Source organism: Trachurus japonicus, chromosome 10 (assembly GCF_045865225.1).
Source record: "Trachurus japonicus isolate A0001 chromosome 10, Traja_1.0".
Taxonomy (NCBI): Eukaryota; Metazoa; Chordata; class Actinopteri; order Carangiformes; family Carangidae; genus Trachurus; species Trachurus japonicus.
The window spans coordinates 3,385,174-3,405,835 of NC_140916.1; the positions used below are offsets into that span (position 1 = coordinate 3,385,174).

Sequence of the window (20,662 nt, forward strand, 5' to 3'; positions counted from 1 at the left end):
AATTGGCCCATTGCCATAATCCCTATAGTCATAGCAGAAGGTTAAAGGGGCAATGAGGAGTTTTGGAAAAGCGAAGCGTTTTCACACTACATTTATGAGCCTCCGTGCGCACCGTAGAATTCTTTGACCGGCGCAAGACAGACTCATGTTTTCATTCATCAAGAATTAAAGTCAGAGGTTCGAAGACGATCACATACCATCGTAGTCCCGACCATAAACGACGATTCGGCGGCGTTATTCTCATGACTCGCCACAAAACCGAAAGTAAAGAAATGCTGGTCGGCTCGACCAGCATTTCCACCACCACTAATAATGACAAAATAACGATAGAGACAAAACAATATATTTATCGAAAATGGAGCCATTAACAAGTGTGGGTAGCGGAGATTCATCCACATTAACATGAGACTTTTTTATTGTTGCGGAATTTTTCGTTCTGCCGATGGAGAAACTCCTTGTTGTCCCTTTAAAGGTAACCCTTTAATAGGGATTATGGCAATGGGCCAATTTGCCAAAATGTTGAACTATCCCTTTAAAATACATTTTTTAATGCTGCATCAAAAGGTAAAGCGTCTGCCGCCATGTTGGATCGACAAGCTGTCAACAAAGTAGCTTTGGTGTGTCGTCATCGTCTTGCTGCTGTTCTGTTCTGTGATTGGTTCTCTCATTGAGCCTTGCAAGATCAGGAGTCGCCCCCTAGTGTTGAGGAGGAGAACATGTTCCCATCAACTGCTCGATTTTCCCCGCCGCATGTAAACTGGGACAAGGACAGGACTCTGATGAGACTGGAGCTACTGTATGAGCATAGAGTGTTAATATAAAGCCTGAGCAGTTGGACACCACCACCCAACCCCCCTCCTCCTTCCCCCTCCTCCCCCCGTCAGCTGGGACACTTCCCCACTTCTCATTGTGCTAATTGCACCGTCATGATTAAGGGTTATCAACCTCTTCCTCCCACACGGACGTAAAAATAAACAGAGGGACAAACTATAGAAGTCAGAGAACGCACACACACACACACACACACACACACACCTATACAGGTACGGGGGGTTTACAGGGTCACTTTCCCCATACCAGCCCAGTGGTGGTTTATGAGGACCCTGCTTTCCCGTTGTCCTAGAGAGGTGGCTAAAAGATCAAAGTGGTCTAAAAAAAATAAAAAAAATTCCTGTCTACTTAGAATTAAACTACTGTGTAAGAATCCAGAGAAACGAAAATCTAACATTTTGGTGGATTGAGAGGACAGGGCGGGAGGAGGCGTTTCCTAGCACAATGGTGATTTATGAGGACCACCCTTGTTTATTAGGACATAACCCATACACACACACAATCAGGACAAAACCCTTGTTTGTGAGGACCACGCTGGTTTAACTGGACATTACCCATACACATACACAATCAGGAAAAAACATTGTTTGTGAGGACCACGCTGGTTTAACTGGACATTACCCATTCACACACATACACACACAAAATCAAGAAAAAAACATTGTTTGTGAGGACCACGCTGGTTTAACTGGACATTACCCATTCACACACATACACACACAAAATCAAGAAAAAAAACATTGTTTGTGAGGACCACACTGGTTTAACTGGACATCAGCCACACACACACTTAAGCAATATTACCCGAGAGGGTTATATTGCGAAATACAACCATTACCAACTAAATAGAATGTATCATCAAAATATATTCATTTTGATGGGCAATTTGCTCTCAAATTTGAATGTTTTTTGCGAGTGCACTGACCGTTTCCAGGGAAATACATGGGGTACAACTAATACAGGAAGAAGCAAGAAGCGATAAATCTTAAGGAGATGCACGACTACAGCAGCCGACTGAGAAGGGGAGACATTGAAAAAGACTTTGGTCGAAATGTCTGTGCTTGCCTGTCCTGCAATAAAGAATCGCCAAAGGGATATAGAGAGTGTGCTGGCTTTTTCTCCCCTTCTCAGTCTGACTAATACCTGAAACACAATCAGTTACGTCAGTAGACTCCTATGTGTAATGGAACATAGTTCACCTCTACAGCAAATAATCCGACCCTTAGTAACGACCTAGCAACAGAAAGGATTTTCTAGTCCCAGATGAGTGAACTCTGAGCCGACGTTAATGTTTTATCACAGTCTTGGTCCCTGACAGACTTTCCCAAACTAAACCAATACCATGTCGCCAACACAGCTGATGGGGAAAGCCAAACACTGCGATTACTCCAGATTATTTAAAAGCCCAAAAGTCAGAGAGAGAGAGAGAGAGAAACATAGAGGTATCTTCTGTTTCATCCAACGAAATATTCAGCCCCAGGCCATATTTTATTTTCACCGCGGTCACAACTAGTGTCTCTTTGACCTGCACATACAGAAGGGAACAGCCACTGGGCTAAAACGGGGCTGTATATACACTAAAAAATGGGTATTTAATTGTTCTAAAATTTGAGTTTGGCACCTGAAAGGAACACTCTACAGGAGGTTGATTAAGTTTGTGATTTATTTTCATGAGTAACATAACGTTTCTAAAATTATAAAAATAAGTATTCATACTTGTTGTATAATCACACATACAAACTACCAGGAAAAAACCTTTCTTTGTGAGGACCACCTTCGCTGTCTCTACCACCTTCATCGCCTTCATTGTCCCCGATGATGTCATCATCTCCCTCAGCTTGACTGTCTTCCTCGTCTTCGTCATCTCCATCATCCTGCTCACCTTCGTCCAGCTCTAGGTCCAATTCATCTACAGAAAAGCATATTTGATGCAAAAAATAAATATCATTGTTGTTGCAGGTCTGTACTTCTGACATGTTATTTTTGGTATAATTTACCAAAACACTACGGCATATTTACTTTATACAGTATATTCCAGGGCTGTATTTACATCCTACCAATTCAGAAAATGAACAAAATGCTGCATACAACTTTGTTACTTTTATCAGTCTCACTCATTTGTTGAATTTATACCAGGGGTCTCCAACCTTTTTTCCTCTGAGAGCTACTTTTGGAAATTGAAAATGGCCGAGAGCTACACTGTAACATTAACTCTTTACGTTCGTAAAATCTGTCTTTCCCACTCTTCATGAAAATAGTAGCCTATTTAAGCCTCTATAATACACAATACTAAAATTTTCTACTCGATATCAACACTCAGGAATCTCTCTCTCTCTCTAACGTCCTCTCCCACTACAGCTGAATTCTTCTAGTACCTCCTCAGTGGGGCGGGGTTGTGGCGGGGCGATGGCGGGTCCACATTGTCTCTCTTTTTTTCGAGCCTCTCATCAGCAGAGGAAACATGATCATCTAGTGCTCCCCATCCTAGGCAGGAAAAAAGAAACCTTTATATTAAACCAAAAGAATCCATAACTGAAATGTGTTAGTGTTGAATTGTGACATGAACAAAGTCAGTTAAAATGGTATAATAGACAATTTCCATACCAGGACAAGGAAAATTGGAAATGTGGAATATAAAGTTTTAACCATGTCACTACACTATAATATATTGATTAAGCACATGTCTGTAATGTTAAACTTAACATCTTAAAAACTATGAAAACTGAACAACAAATATATCTTGATTTTTAAATAACTAGAATATAATAGGGACATAACGGTATCAGTAATACCAAAAGTCACGATAAGAAAAGTGACTCAATATTATCGTGGGCATGTACAATAAGAAATTATGGTGCTTCTGGTAAATACTGCAGTTTCAATGTGAGACGGTTGTCCATGTCTCGCGTCAGCCGACTGTTAAAGGATTAGTTGGCTAGTTGGCTGGGGTCACGGAAATAAAGCGTTTTGCTTCTCAAAACAATATGCGTTCAAAAGAGTGAAAGTTGGACCCACAGCTATTGACCGCTTGCAGCTACGTCACAATTAGAACGTTACGCGAGAGGCGACGCCATGACGGACGGCAGAAAGTGCTCAGTGATAATGTACTGTGTATGGGTGCCGTCCAACAATGTGGCTCAATCACTTCACACTACAACCTCACAGCATTATCACTTATTTAAAATAGAATATCTACTCATCCGTTGCAATATTCTGTTTGTTTTTTTGTTATTCACCGTAGAATATCTCAGTTTTCTGTGCTTTTTCCACTGCTAAGGAGTTAACGTCAGTCAGTGCCACACTCCCCATACAGCAGCTGCTGCTGTCTTTGCTGCTGCTAACTACAGTTAACGGACCTGGAAATTAAAACCTGGTCCGACCCGTGGGTGTTGAAGACCTGACCCGACGTCTGTATAATTAGTGATCATTCTCTGATTAAACCCGGCTGAAAAATAAAAGAAAACAGGAAGCCGTCTGTAGGAGCCATGAATTGGGTTTTCTGTTGGTTAAGTTTAAGGGTTGTTTTGGTGTTGTTTATTTTGAATATGATCTAGTTTATGTTATTATTTCAGTAGCGGGTCACGTCATTATGGGCGGGGTTTAGCACTTATGTTCACCTGTTGCTTTTCCTTTGTTTCAGAGAGAGAGAGAGGGGGTGAGCGTGGGTTGCCTTACTTTTTGTTGACCGCTATAGTTACGCTATTTTTTGGATTACTTTGCCTTAGTTTGTACACTTTATTATGAGTTAACCTATTTTGTTGGGTTAATAAACACTTTGATCTTTAGTTCTGAATCTCAGTGAGTTTCTTTTTGATAGCGCGTCTGACAACCGGCCCATGCTTAGTCTCTCAGCGGCTCTTTTGGCTTAAGTCGCTACATTTTGTCAACAAAAAAGGCATTAATCACAAACATCAAGAGACGGATCAGCGGAGCCGAAATCAAGAGGACGAAAAGAGGAAGAGGACGATATAAACAGAAACCGGAGAAAAGGCACGGAGGTAGGCGCTGGCTGTGAAACAGTTTAAGGAGCCGCTGCGAAAGCGAACTACAGCCAGGTAAGTCCACCTGTGGATGTGCGCATTGAAGCCGTGGATCAATGGAAAGATCGCGGCGTGCATATTGACTGTTGTTGTTCATTGGGAACGATTGCCTGGTTAATGGAGGATTGGATTCCTCAGCGCAGTGCATCCGATGCCGAATTATCTCCAAGCTGTAAATGTGACTCTTCACTCTGTCTCTGAAGTTGATGTCGCTCCGCTGCTGTGCGTAATGTGGATGATGTTTGTTGAATGAATTTCGCTTCTGTTCTGTGGATGTGTCTCAGGTGCACAAATAATATCTTGTGGAAAATCAAGGAAAATGAGTGAAATAAATGCTGATGTTGAAATGGAGTGTGGGAAAAGACAAAGCAAACTCACAGCCAAGGCATGGGCAAATAAAATCGAAAAGCTTCAACATGAACGTAAAATCACTGTGAATAAAATGAAAGCACTAATACCAGAAATGAAAGCCCTGATGAAAACAAAGGAAAATGTTTCACATGTTCAATCTCATTTTGACAAATTAAAACAACTGTGTGAAAATGCCATGATGTCACATGATGCTTTGGTTGCTTTGCTCATGGAAGATGAACAAAAAAGACAGAATGAATGGTTTTCCAGCATCATGAAATACAGCCACACATTTAAGGAGGATGTTGTTAAGTGGCTGAGTGAGCCAGAGAAATCACAACAAAATGGCATCCTCAATCCATCTCATTCTGATTCAGCTGCTGCATTAAATGAGGAAGTGTTTCAGTGTCCAACACAGGATGAACCTCAACTTCCAACTCAACCTGCACCAAGACTCAGTACAGAGGAAATGCAAATTGACATAAAACCAAGTGACAGTGTGTCAAACGTGGGAAGCAAAAACTCTGCTACTGGAAGAGGGTCTGCTGTTTCTACTGCTTCTTCTGCACGTCTGATAGCAGAGGCTGACCTGGCAGCATTAATGGCAAGACAGAAATGGTTAAAGGACAAACATGAACTTGAGGAACAAGAGGAACGCCTGAAAAGGAAAAAGGAGCAACTTAAAATGGATGAAGACATTGCAGCAAACATGGCAAAATTAAGTGTGCTGAGGTCTCAGAGCATCATAAGTGGAAAGAGCTTCAGGTCAAGGGTTTCTGATGGAATGAACTCTTATTTGGAAAAAGAAAAATCTAAACCAAGAGCTCTTAATGCAGATGCAAACTCATTTATTCCACAAATGTCTGTGAAACAAAGGGAAACTAAACATGACTGCTTGGATCCAGGAACAAGGCCTAAAGAAAATACTGCACCTTCATTCATTCACTGTGAATCTGTGTTATTGCATGAACCCAAACATCATTCAGTGAAACGTAACACCAATGATGAGACACACACTCGATATGGAAACACCTGGAACGCAGGATTTGGGTCAACAGATGATAATCAAAACAATATTCTGGGAATTATGAGAAAGCAAAATGAAATAACAACTCTTTTAGTCCAACAGCAATGCCTCTCATCATTACCCAAAAGAGAAATTCCAGTTTTTGAAGGTAATCCATTAAAGTATCATGCATTTATGAAAGCTTTTGAGAATGGTGTGGAGAGAAACACTGACAACTGTAGCGACAGACTCTACTTTCTGGAGCAGTACACTAGTGGCCATCCTAAGGAACTGGTGAGAAGCTGCCAGCAGCTCATCCCAGAAAGGGGCTATGTCAGAGCTAAAGCATTGTTATGTGAGCACTTTGGAAATGCGCAGAAAATTGCCTCTGCGTATATGGACAAGGCTCTGTCATGGCCGCCCATCAAGCCAGAAGATGTCCAAGCTCTCCAGGACTACAGTCTGTTCCTCAGAAGCTGTTCTAATGCTATGGAAGGAGTGGAATATTTGCATGAGCTTGATCTTCCTGCCAACATGCTTGCTATTATAAGGAAACTGCCTTATAAATTGCGAGACAAGTGGAGAACTGTAGCCTGTGAATTGCAGGAGAAACGCAACATGAGAGCCACGTTCAGTGACATCACCAATTTTATTGAAAGACAAGTGAAAATCTTAACTGATCCAGTGTTTGGGAACATACAGGATGCGCCCTCAGCGACAGTTAATAAATGCATGAACAAAGTCAGACCACAACATCGTTCTGGACATGAAGGAGCAAGCTTTGCCACCACGGTGTCTCCTGTGAACAAAGCTCAACCAGTAACTGAAAGAAAGGAACAAACCTTGACAACAGGGAGGACATGTCTGTGCTGTGGAGGAGGACACGCCTTGGATTTGTGCCCTCAGTTGGAGAAAAGAACTCACAAAGAGAAGATAGGCTTCTTAAGGGAAAATGGTCTCTGTTTCGGCTGTCTGTGTATTGGACACATCAGCAAATATTGCAGAAAACGGATCTCCTGTGCAAAATGTGGTCTCCAACATCCAACCATACTTCACATTCCTCCAAAAGAAAAGGAAAATAATTCCTGTGAAGAGGAAAAAGAATCAGAGGTTGCAGTAGATGACACCTTGGTATCAAGTGGGCTCACCGGGGCTGGTGACAGTGAATGTAAACTTCCCATTGTTCCTGTGCAGGTCAGGTCCAAGAAAGGAGGCAAGATCATCACCACCTATGCTTTCTTGGATCAGGGAAGTACAGCAGTCTTTTGCACAGAGGGACTGATGCACAAATTAGGCCTCACAGGAAAAAGGTCACACATCCTCTTGAGAACCATGGGCCAAGAGAAGATTGTGAGTAGCCATGTTGTCTCAGGACTTGACGTTGCTGGTTTAGGAAGTGACAACTTTTGTGAACTGCCAAAGACTTACACACAGGAGCGTATGCCCGTCCACAGGGGGAACATTCCCACGGAGAGGGATCTTCATGGATTGTCTCATTTGAGATCTGTGTATCTGCCTGAGATAGATGCAGATGTGGAACTGCTGATTGGAGCGAATGTTCCTAAAGCTTTGGAACCACAGGAAGTCATTCACAGTGTAAATGGTGGACCTTATGCAATCAGGACAAGGCTGGGCTGGACTGTGAATGGACCCGTAAAAGGAGATTGTGAAAAACAAGAATTATCAGTAAATGGAGTCTCAGTTGTGAATCTGGAGGAAATTCGGCAACAGTTCAAGATGGATCTTCCTGAACGCAACATGGATGAGCAATCAAGAGAAGAGAAGTATGTGAGTTGGTCACACACTCGTCAAAGAAAGTGAATGGTGATTACAAGATTACTTTACCGTCAAGGAACCAGGAACTCAGTGTGCCAAATCATGTGAAAATTGTCGATCAGTGTGCTTCATACCTGAAGAGGAGGCTTCATAAGGACTTAGCATCCCATGCAGACACTGTGCTCAGTCCAGCAGAGGTCAAGAGGGCGGCAGCGGTGAGTGCTCTGCAGGCTGCGGAGGAGGTTGATGCTGCGACTCACGTGATGAAACGTTTCTCATCTTGGACTCGTCTGGGGAGCATCTGCCTCAACCGACCAATAACAAGGATCTGCCTACCACAGGGAGCTGAAGCTGGATGAGGAGCGGATGCTGCACAGTGACACTTTGACTCGTTTGACTTGAACTTTTGACTCACAGACTTTCCACAGAATTGTGGTTTTGATGGACTCTGACAGTCAAGAGACATTTGACTTTATTGACTTGTGACACAAGAAGAACAGGAAGAAGGAAGAAAGAAGACAAAAATATGCATTATGAATTTTGAATGTATAGCATATTGGTTCGTGTCTCCTATTAATATGAATATGGGTAATTATTATGTGTAATAACTTAATAATTAGGGGCTGGTATGTAGGAGCCATGAATTGGGTTTTCTGTTGGTTAAGTTTAAGGGTTGTTTTGGTGTTGTTTATTTTGAATATGATTTAGTTTATGTTATTATTTCAGTAGCGGGTCACGTCATTATGGGCGGGGTTTAGCACTTATGTTCACCTGTTGCTTTTCCTTTGTTTCAGAGAGAGAGAGAGAGGGGGTGAGCGTGGGTTGCCTTACTTTTTGTTGACCGCTATAGTTACGCTATTTTTTGGATTACTTTGCCTTAGTTTGTACACTTTATTATGAGTTAACCTATTTTGTTGGGTTAATAAACACTTTGATCTTTAGTTCTGAATCTCAGTGAGTTTCTTTTTGATAGCGCGTCTGACAACCGGCCCATGCTTAGTCTCTCAGCGGCTCTTTTGGCTTAAGTCGCTACACCGTCTTCGTTGTAATCGCCGCGATCCGCCGGCGGCAACTACGTTGTGACGGTGCTATGTTTAATACTAGCGTTAGCTGTTGTTAGCCACAGCATGTAGCTCAGCTAGTTAGCTTCAACTGTGTTTACATCGACTATACACTGTAGATAAACTAACTTATAATGGCATCGATAATGTGTCTGTATCTTCACACTGGTCCTGTTGCTCATGTAACCCCGCTGCCAGTGGCCAGCCCCCGGTTCTTAGCAATAGACCAGCAAGGACAGTTTTAAGGACCAATAACCGGTTCTTAAGCGGTGGAAAAGCAAAGAACCGGTGCTAGTCAGGCTCTGGCTCCGAACCAGCACTGGAACCAGCTCAGTGGAAAAGGAGGGGAAACCCTATAACCACGGTATGTCACAAAACTATAACGCGGCCATTCAATTACATTGACGTTCACTGTTCTTTTGCCGTCTATCATGGCGTCCGCAGCTACCGCGAGTGGAACGTGACGTCACGTGCAAGGGGTCAATAGCTGTGAGAGACAGGGTGACCAGGTGATGATCAGTAATGCAGCGCAGTGCGTGATAGAAGATCAGCCCGACAAATGTATACAGACTATCAGACAATCAGTACGATTATTTCCACTGTGCTCTGGCTCAGCTGACCGGTGGTCAGATGGCGGTTATAGATCTTCACATGTTGAACTCTTTTAAACAAAGGGCAGCCAAACGCCAGGCTAAAGAGAGAGAACTAGCGAGGCTCCTCTGTTCTTTTATTTTTTTCCAGCAGCACTGTCCGGTGCAGGTGATGCACGCTGTCTGTCTGTGTATGTTTGTCCGTCTGATCTTCCACCATGGACTGTGCTGCAACAATCACCCATCACTCTTTCTGCTCTAAACTCTTTTATACAGTCTATAGCTCTAACTCCATCTGGCGAAGTTCAGCATTACATAGCCTATTGAGGTTCATAAAGCTCTCCCTTTAGCTCTGTGCTAAAACAAGGGATGGCTTCATCACTTGTGTCATAATCAGATATGATTGAAACAGCAGTGAAACAGCTGATGGAAACGTGCACAGCTGTCTACAGGTGGCAGCGTGCAGTGATGCGATGGGAGAGAAAGTAGCACCAAGTGATTGCGAGGTCTGAGAGGAGCTCGTTTTTTTTTTCCGACTTATAATGAACACACCATAAGTGTCGGGAGTCACTGTCGGGATGCGAGTAACAGCTGTAAACTCGTCCCTCTGCATATTAACAATGAGCCTGTCTGTCTCTCTGCCGGTGCCGCGGTCACACTGTGTGTTACAGGATTTATTAAAACACACAACGTAGTGTACGGATTGTTTGACAGTTTGTTTTGATACTACATGTTTTACCCGGTTTCTCTGTGTCCACTGCTATTTGATTTGCCACTCAGGCCTAGTCCACACGAGCCCGGGGATTTTTGAAACCAGAGTTTTGCTCCGCGTCCACACGAGTGGTGTAATAAAAACACTCCGTACACACGCAACTAGGGATGCACGATAGTTATCGGTCCGATAATTATCGGCCCGATATCAGGAAATTATGACGTCATTTCGATAAATCCGATATCATAACTTATCGGCCCGATAAGATTTATTATATATTTTTTGTCAGCACTGCGGTATGGGTCCTTTTTTTTTTTTTTTACCAAGCGCTCTCACTCAGAGCGCTCTGCTCTGCTCCTACATGAGACCTGCAGCCTGCAGTGAATGCTGCGTTCAGGTGGCCTCCCTATAATCAGAAAAACAATTTTCTGACTGAAATCAGAATAGTCCCTCATTTCGTCAACTCGGTCATCATTTTGGTAGTTGCCGACTTGACTTGACTTGTCCCAATTACCCTTATTACACATAAACCATAGAAATATGAACATAAAAAGGTCTGAAGAACGGCTCGCAAAACGGGAACAGGGAACTTCTGTCAACACGTGAACGCAGCACAGCGTGCGTACTGGGTTTGTAAACACAGAACATGACGGCGCTAATGTGGGGCGGTAATAAAGAAGACAGTTCGCTGAATATCTGTAATAAATGTTCGGCGCGCCGTATTAAGTTTCGCCACGCGCGCTGCTGTTATGCATGCGCGCTTCTCTGTGGTGTGTGTATGTGTGTGAGAGGATGCGGAGATGAATGAAGGCGCTCGTCCGACGGGGGGGGGGGGGGGGGGGGGGCGGCGGCAGCGGCGAATATCGCTACATTTTTAATTTTTTTAAGACGTTAGTTTAGGCAGCAGCTCATTGTTGTTAAAGGGATAGTTCAACATTTTGGCAAATTGGCCCATTGCCATAATTGCTATAGTCATAGCAGTAGGTTCGTTACCTTTAATTGTAGGTGTAAGCTATTTTTAGTACAGCGGAGCGCAGCAGCAGGCTGCTCAGAGCTACACTATGGAGGCTAAGGGAATTTCTTGGTTTCCCTCATTAAACTCATCAAATACAAAATCCCAAAACTCCACAGCGCTTTTGTAGACAAGTTGTGACCTGCACAACCACCACGCTATGAGATAATGACGGAACGATACGAAACAGAGCCGTTTTCGAGGTAAATTCATACAAAACCGCTGATGCGCGTTGCGTTCAGGGACAGTTTTTCAGCAAGCAGTCTCCGTATTTACCCTGTATTTACCTCGAAAACGGCTCCGTTTCGTATCGTTCCGTCATTATCTCATAGCGTGGTGGTTGTGCAGGTCACAACTTGTCTACAAAAGCGCTGTGGAGTTTTGGGATGTTGAATTTGATGAGTTTAATGAGGGAAACCAAGAAATTCCCTTAGCCTTATAGTGTAGCTCTGAGCAGCCAGCTGCTGCGCTCCGCCGTACTGAAAATAGCTTACACCTACAATTAAAGGTAATGAACCTACTGCTATGACTATAGCGATTATGGCAATGGGCCAATTTGCCAAAATGTTGAACTATCCCTTTAAGGCGGCCGCCTTAACAGGAAAGCGCTGCGGGAAACCCTGTGTTTGAAAGGCTTGTTAATAGAATATCTTCATTTAAAGAGTCAAAACTGTTTTTGGTTTGTTTATAGTATTGATGTCATGATATATGTTAGGTCCTCACTAGTCTTCCAAGTATGTTATCGGTTATCGGTATCGGCCTTCGGAAGCAGAAAGTTATCGGTTATCGGTATCGGTTTCAAAAAAATGTTATCGTGCATCCCTACACGCAACCGTGGAATCCGCTACCAAGTGACGCAATGCACGTGTAATATGCCACAACCATAGACTGTGGCGATGTAAGGTAACAACTTCAGCTTTTCACTTCCCTGTCCTTCCTCTCTCTCTCTGCCCGTTTTAACTCCATCTGGCGAGGTTCAGCATCACATCAGGTACATTAAGGTCTCCATTTGGCTCCGTGCTAAAACAAGGGATGGCTTCATCACTTGTGTCATAATCAGATATGTTTATGTGAACTATCCGAGCAGTAAACTCAGTGAAACAGCTGATGGAAACACACAGCCATCTACAGGCGGCAGCGCGCAGTGATACGGAGGGAGAGAAAATAGCACCAAGCGATTGTGAGGTCAGACTTTTTCGTGGACAACGGTTTTGTGATGCAAATGTATCACTCTTTTGAACGCATATTGTTTTGAGAAGCAAAACGCTTTATTTTCATAACCCCAGCCACCTAGCCGGACTGCATTAGTCAACACCAAAACCAGACCGGAACTCTGCTGACGGGACGCAGTCCGGGGAAAGTCACTGTCACAGCACCTAACTGGTGATGGGGACGCCACATAGATTCATGTCAAAAGACCCAAACTATCCCTTTAATCCTTTGGCTACTGGCAAAGGGGCTGTGAGCGACTGGTAGCTCGCGAGCAACGTGTTGGAGACCCCTGCTTTAACATAATCTTTAATATAATCCATAACCAACCTCTGCATCCTAATCTGTGAAGTATGAGGGCTTTGTCAGAAAGGTGTCCTCATAATTCAGGTGTGTCAGGTGAACATCTGACACACAGCACAGTTTGCTGCCTGATCAACATGAAAGGTGGGGGAGGGGACTGTCCTTGCAGGACACTGTGTCCTCACAGTCCTGCGCTGTGTCAGGTAGTTAACAACATTCAACAGTGTATGGACTCGTGAGCACTGTCATAGAACAGATTTATGATTGGATGTAAAAGCATGTCATCACAAGAGTACAGTCAACTTACAGAGTTATCCTTCGATGTTGCAGGATTGGAACCGACCCGTCATCCGGTCATCACTTCCACCAGCAGCTTCCTGTATGTGTGTGTGTGAGAATGACAATAACAAATCTGAGATTACTTTAAGCAGAAACAATACTCTTTCATTCCAAAAATCATCAGTAATGACACCGCCATGTTTACTGCAGAAATGTCAGTACTACAATAAAGACCTGAAGGATCCAAAGCATTTCTAACATATTAAAGCAAGTAACTGTGAAGGTACAAAGCACAACTTGCCTTTTCTGATGCTGCCTCGCTTTCATTGGCCTTCAGCCTTCAGGTCACATGGTGCTTCACAGGGTTCCTGAAATTGGACAGAGGAAATGTAGTGTTGTCTCATCACGCCATCACTTAGTGGTCATGTAAAAGAAGACATGAAAAATTTGTCATGTGCAGATGTACACATGCCTACAATGACCAGGCTGGCCATCTACTACACCTAATGCTGTGAACCTGTTCAATATTCATTCATTAAATATCACACCCAAGAGCGGCAACAGCACCCACTGATCTGTATCGAGACTGTTGTTATTCCTTCACCCGGGTCAAAGGATGCTGTGTGTAAAACCACGCTGTGGTGCAGACGATGGCCTTGCGACAACCTCGCCCCCGCTGAGGAGGAACTAGAAGAACTCAGCTGTAGTGGAAGAGCACCTTTACTGAGCCCAGCTGTGCCGTGCCGTGACTGTGTAGTCGAAAAGCGCCACAAGTCTCCTGAACCCTCCACTTGCAGTTGACTTGAAAATCGTCACTTACGCTGATTTTAATCTAAGTCCTCACAGGTGGAAGAATAGCTAAATGCACACAGGTTCCCCACACACTGTAATGATTGCTGCTTTAGGTTTTCCTGCAACAGTGAGGACTTAGACTAAAAACACAGTCTAAGGGCGCTTTCACACCTGACCATTTGTTCCGAAACAGGGAGCGTTTACGTCATATATCGGTTCGTTTGGTCAGATGTGAACACAGCAATCGCGCTCGATGCGGAACAAAACAAGCGGGCCGAGATCGCTTGGGAGAGGCGGTCTCGGCTCGTTTCCATCCGAGCCCTGGAGCGGTTCGTTTGTAGTGAGAACGCAACCGACACATGTATCGGAACAAATTGACTGGTTACCTGGCAACCGGAGGAGGAGGACCACGGGCAACTGCCCCAAAAACATAATGGAGCATCAGCAGCGTGTCGTCTTGGCCTTAAAACAGGAAAGCCGGTGGCCAAAAGAAAAGAAAGACGCAAACTCAAGCCATGAGTCCACCAGCCTTTCCAAGCTGAACCGCGGCGATCAGCACCGGGCAGAGCTCCGCAAACAACCCCTATAACTAGTCATGCTACGGTGCCCGTTTACTAGAAGAAAAAAAGAGTCAAACTGTAGGGTGTTAGAGCAGTGGTTCTCAACCTTTTTGAGTCGCGACCCCCAATTTCACATGCACTGCTGTCCGCGACCCCCCGCCCCAACACACAAACACACACACGCTGGTGTGAACGCATGATGGATAAAGCGCAGCGCTGTCCGCGGTGGTTTTTTTTTTTTTGCCTTTTTAGTTCTTGATCCCTGCACTGAAAAAAATAATTGGCTGCTGTAGTTTTGTCTCCATGGCCAATATTCCGACCTGGAGGTTTTCATCAGGGCAAAAGAACAAAACAAAGTGACGGAGTTTAAATAGATGCGGCTGGCGAGTTGATGCGGTGTCCACTGTCCACACACCCAGGCTGGTTTATGTGACATGCGAGGACCTGTCGGCGCAGGAGCGAGTGGAGCGTGGATGCAAGCCAATCTCCTTCAACCATGCACGGAAAAGGGGAATGACAAGAAAAGTTTTTCTAATTTATTAAGAAACAATGCCCAGGTCAGCAATGCATGCCAAGAAACATGTCGTTCATTCGCCCCCTCCAGCCACATCAACTGGGGTCGGGAGGGACCCCAAGGTTGAGAATGGCTGTGTTAGAGGACAATTCATCTGACATAACTATGACACCTGAAACTGAAAACACAGCTTGACCAACACAACCTGACCACCTCTCTCTCTCTCTGTCTCTCTCTCTCTCACGGGCAGTGACACGCTCTGTCATTCATTCACGTGTCAGCACTGAGACAGCGGACAGCACGCTTGGTCACTAGCTAATAATAATAATAATAATAATAATAATAATAATAATAATAATAATAATAAATAATAATGTAGCCTATTAGACTACATTTGTAGCTATAGCACATTATAGGCATACTTCAAGGTCTCGCCCCAGCCATAAACCAGTCAGCTTGGGCATTTTTTTTAATTGAACTTAAACTAAATACTCGTCTGCCCAAATATTAATAAGAAATTGAACCTCCTCACTACTGCAAGTCAGCCCGCGGTTCATTGTTGCCATTGTTGCTGATCAGCTGATGGGGTGTTGTTAGGGCCGTTGCTATGGCGCTGTACCGCTTTAGAATCATGCAATGTGAACACAAACGGCCCAGAAAAAAGAACGCAACAGTTGTATCGGTTTAGTTGCTGAATCGGAACAACTACAGGTGTGAAAACGCCCTAAGTGATGCTTTCAATTGTGGTGATTGCAGGAGGCTTGGATGAAGTTACACAAGCAGTTCGGAGCCATTTTAAGATTTTCAGGGGCTGGTTTACTACTTCTTTTTTTGTTTTACAGAATTGGTTTCCTTTGATATTTCAGAAAGTGTTGGTGGATTAAAAAAACTTCTTAGATAATGAGGATAATGATGTTAGTATGTGAACCGCTGTGTGCGAATGTGGGGTAGGGGGTTGGCTAACGTCACATGAGAGCGCACGTCATCCACCCTCATCCTCAAGTGGATGACGTGTCGTGTGCTTCCCCCTCTTGATGCTCTATGGTCTGTTTCCAATATCCATGTGCCTTTCAATTAACTATTCTTTATTGAATCAATTACTCTTAGTATTAATAGCCTTTGTGTTTTTTCAGCTACTTTTATTAGAAACTAACTTCTTAATTCTTTACTTTTACACCAGGCTACAATTTTAAAGGGATAGTTCAATATTTGCCTATTGCCACAATCCATATAGTCTTAGGAGTAGGTTTGTTACCTTTGTCTCTGCAAGCTGGTTTGAGATCGGCGGGGCAGAGACGAGGTACATGGTACCTTCCGCTTTCCTCAAATACGCAATCTAACAACTCCAAAATGCTCTGGTGGACAAGTTGTGACCTGCACATTCACCACGCTATGAGATAATCATGTATAATTATGTGACATTACAACACATGAAGCAAATACTATGAACTACTTGCACTTTTAAAGTGGAAATGAAGCAGCCAGCCAATTTAACATAATTCATTAAATGGATTCCCAGTGTGCTTAAAATTAGGCAAACTAACACATGAAACACAAGCATTTAGGAGAAACTGGGAGTTAAAAATTGCATGTTTTAGCTAGTGCGCCGCCATCTTGTCGTTCGACTGTCCGTGACGTCACAGGGTTGGTTGCCTGGGTTGGCTGACAGCCACAGACAGTGAAAGTGAAGGACATAGCTACAGACAGAGACGGTAAAACATGAAACTGTGGAGGCACTGGATTAGAAGAGACTCAGAGGAGACCTCTACTGTGTTGCTCCTTCTGTGAACTAGTTTTACAGTGTTAAAAACTAGAAAAAAACCTCTGTTTTCATTAACTGCCGCTAATAAGGAGCCACAGCAGCAGCGGAGCTGTTAAGACTCCTCTGCTGATCTTGGTGTGATCATTTCTACAGCATGTTTACATCCAGTCTGGATGTGATCCACAGGAAACTTCTGATCAACCCTGAAAGTTGATCATTCACCGGATCAACCAACAACAACCTGACGTTACTCCGACAGTTTTCAGTTTCTCTGCCTCAGCCCGTCCTCCCCCGACCGGCCCACGTTCACACCGTGATAAGCATCGGTCACCGCGGGGAGAGAGACTGGACCCTCTGGTCCCACACCGAGGAGCCTTCACAACCTCACACACACACACACAGCAGCGATCTGATGGCATCTGATAACATCGGTATTAACAGTAATAGCGCCCATCACCATAAAATAAGAAGGGAAAATGACTTCAAAATCTCTGATCTCATCCTCCACACCCAGCCCTCAGCAGAAGTATGAGGGCTTTGTCAGAAAGGTGTCCTCATAATTCAGGTGTGTCAGGTGAACATCTGACACACAGCACAGTTTGCTGCCTGATCAACATGAAAGGTGGGGGAGGGGACTGTCCTTGCAGGACACTGTGTCCTCACAGTCCTGTGCTGTGTCAGGTAGTTAACAACATTCAACATTATTCAAACTGAATGTTTCATATTCAAACAATAAATATGTCTTACCTTTACTCCAGGTGTCCAAATCAGTCAGCAGCAGCAGTCATCCAGCTCCAACTGTTTAATAATCCACCGATTATTCCCGTTTACATAGCGTTCCTCATCTATGGCAGCCAGCGTGGTGCTTCATTCATTTGCATTGTGTTGAAAAAAAGAAAAGAAAAAGTTTCAGCTAACGTTAGCTTTAGCTTCAGCTCCTGACAGGAGAGGCTGACAGAGGAGACGGTGGAGCCTCTCCGCTGTCGGTACCGAGTCCAGACCACAGTCCAGAGGACCAGACAGTCCGACACACCGCAGACCGTGTCCGTGTGGAAGTAACGTTGCACCGAGAGAAAACAAAGCGGTGGAACCGCACAACACAGGTCCGGTTGATCAGAAACACGGCTATTGCCGCTGCTAAAAAAACTTTTTTCAACACAATGCAAATGAATGAAACGCGCTGGCCGCGAGGAACGTGATGTAAAAGGGAATAATGGAGCTGGATGACTGCTGCTGCTGACTGATTTGGACACCTGGAGTAAAGGTAAGACATATTTATTGTTTGAATAGTCTTCTGCTGAGGGCTGGGTGTGGAGGATGAGATCAGAGATTTTGAAGTCATTTTCCCTTCTTATTTTATGGTGATGGGCGCTATTACTGTTACCGATGTCATCAGATGCCATCAGATCGCTGCTGTGTGTGTGTGAGGTTGTGAAGGCTCCTCGGTGTGGGACCAGAGGGTCCAGCCTGTCTCCTGTCTCCAGACTGGATGTAAACATGCTGTAAGAAATGATCACACCGAGATCAGCAGAGGAGTCTTGATAACAGCTCCACCGCTGCGGCGGCTCCTTATTAGCGGCAGTTAAAGAAAACAGAGGTTTTTTTCTAGTTTTTAACACTGTAAAACTAGTTCACAGAAGCAACACAGTAGAGGTCTCCTCTGAGTCTCTTCTAATCCAGTGCCTCCACAGTTTCATGTTTTACCGTCTCTGTCTGTAGCTAATGTCCTTCACTTTCACTGTCTGTGGCTGTCAGCCAACGCAGGCAACCAACCCTGTGACGTCACGGACAGAACTAATGCAAAACGTCAAACTAAACTTAACATTTCTCCTTAATGGTTACATTTCATGTGTTAGTTTGACAATTTTTAAGTACAGTGGAAAACAGTTTAATGACCTATGTGTATTTGGCTGGCTGCTTCACCTCCATTTTAAAATCCCTCCACTCAGCAGTCATGTCTGGAATAAAGTTTTGGCTGCATTTGCCTCGTAAACAACTCTGTGTCGTAATGTTACTTGATTATTTCATATCATGGAGAATGTGCAGGTCACAACTTGTCCACCAGAGCATTTTGGAGTTGTTGGATTGTGTAGTTGAGAAAAAAACGGAGGTACGGTGTGCCTCATCTCTGCCCGTGGATTTCAGAACATGCACTAGCAATTAAGGTAATGAACCTACAGCTATGACTATAGGGAATATGGCAATGTGCGAATTTACCAAAATGTTGAACTATCCCTTTAAGGTGACTACACTAGGAGAAACAAACATTAATATATTGGATGAAAAATGTACCTTTTATACTTGTTAATAAACCTTACCTCTAGGAAGGCTTTATCCTCTCCTTGAACAACATGTTCCAGTGCATCCTGGTCAGGAGTCTTTCTCCTCCTCCTCCTCCTCTTCTCAGTCATCTTTCCTGTAATAATGTCCAGATAATAACATACATTTTAAACAAGCTTTAATAATTGCCATGTTGCATTCACATTCATTTGAACATTGAAACTGTTGAGTGAGCTATAGCCAAACTGATGTGCCAAACTCACATCAGACATTCTCTCTCAACATTAAACATGTTTAAATCAGGTCAACTGGACTAGACTAGACACCAGACTAGTTTACACAAACGGATGAAGCATTTGATCAGGAAAAATAAGGAGGACTGGCTCATTGCTGTTTTTTTCTCAACATAATCACATGGCATTTGCATACAATCATTGCAGCATTTACAGCAAATTAAATAAACCTGCACAAGCTCAGCCCACAAACCTGAAGTTAACCCTCATTAACACAACGTCCATTTCCACCTCGATCATTCCCTGAATGTTTGATCATCAGAAAACGACATGTTATTTCTTCATTCACCTCCATGTTGCTCAGTCTCCCCTCCCTCCTCTCTGCAGCCTGATCTCATGTGAACCAGCTGACCCGACGTTACTTTAATGACGTTTCTCTCCGCGACTCCTCACCTAACAAACACATGGCTAATTTGCATATGATTGATTTTGCATTTACGGGAAATTATAACATTGCGCAGTTATATTCCACTAACCTGAAGTCTTCCTTCATTAACACTACGTCTATTTCCACCTCAGTCATTCACTGAATGTTTGTTATTCACCTCCATGTTGCTCAGAGCCCCCCTCCCTCCTCCTCCCTCCTCCTCCCTGCAGCTTGATCTCACGTGAACCAGCTGATCTGACTTTACTTTAATGACGTTTCTCTCCGCGAGGGCTTCACCCCACAAACGTACTACGAAAAGCTTAAAACTTGTTTCCACATGTCGCTGGGATGCATCAACTAGGAGACGGGCTGATGGACATTTTGTTTGGCTGAGCGAGACAGGCCTACAGAGTGAATGGAGAGAGGGAGAGAGCGACATTGAAAATCAATAAAAAGAGCGAGCGTCGATCAGAAGAAGAAAACAGCTAATCAGAGAAATGTACCGTAGTTTTCAGTTTGTTTGTCTTTCACAAGTGTCTCTGCTGTCTTCCAGTAAGGCAGGCAGGGTCCCCCTCTGTCTCAGCAGCCTGATCTGACATTAAACTCAGCTAAATGGCCGGACTGATCCAGACGGTCCAGGCTTCATTAACCATAGTTAGACCAGCTTGGCTTTTAATTTGCAGGCTCCCCGAGCAAACCCGACGCGATTTCAACTATGCTTTAATTCGTAAAATAGCTTGTAACTTGTATGCTTTCATTCATAGTTCAGGTAGCTCGGCTAAGAGTTTATACCCTGACCTAAAAACACGGCAGTAGGCTACCGTCGATATTTCAGCTCGGTAGAAGAGAATTAACAATGAGAGCGAACGACCATGACAATAACAAACCAACAATTTTCCAATAAGCAAACGTTAACTACTATTA

The 20,662-nt window shown here is 43.8% G+C and overlaps 2 long non-coding RNA genes across 2 annotated transcripts in view; one reads left to right on the top strand and one right to left on the bottom strand.

Moving 5' to 3' along the window:
* LOC146979258 (uncharacterized) overlaps positions 1-20,662 on the top strand; it is a 484,408-nt gene that overhangs the window by 136,613 nt on the left and 327,133 nt on the right. The window lies entirely within an intron of this gene.
* Positions 2,663-13,270, bottom strand: LOC146979259 (uncharacterized). The gene is made up of 3 exons (XR_015036831.1): positions 13,199-13,270; positions 3,207-3,315; positions 2,663-2,740 (listed from the first exon to the last, which is right to left on the bottom strand). It is a non-coding gene; the product is annotated as an uncharacterized LOC146979259 (long non-coding RNA).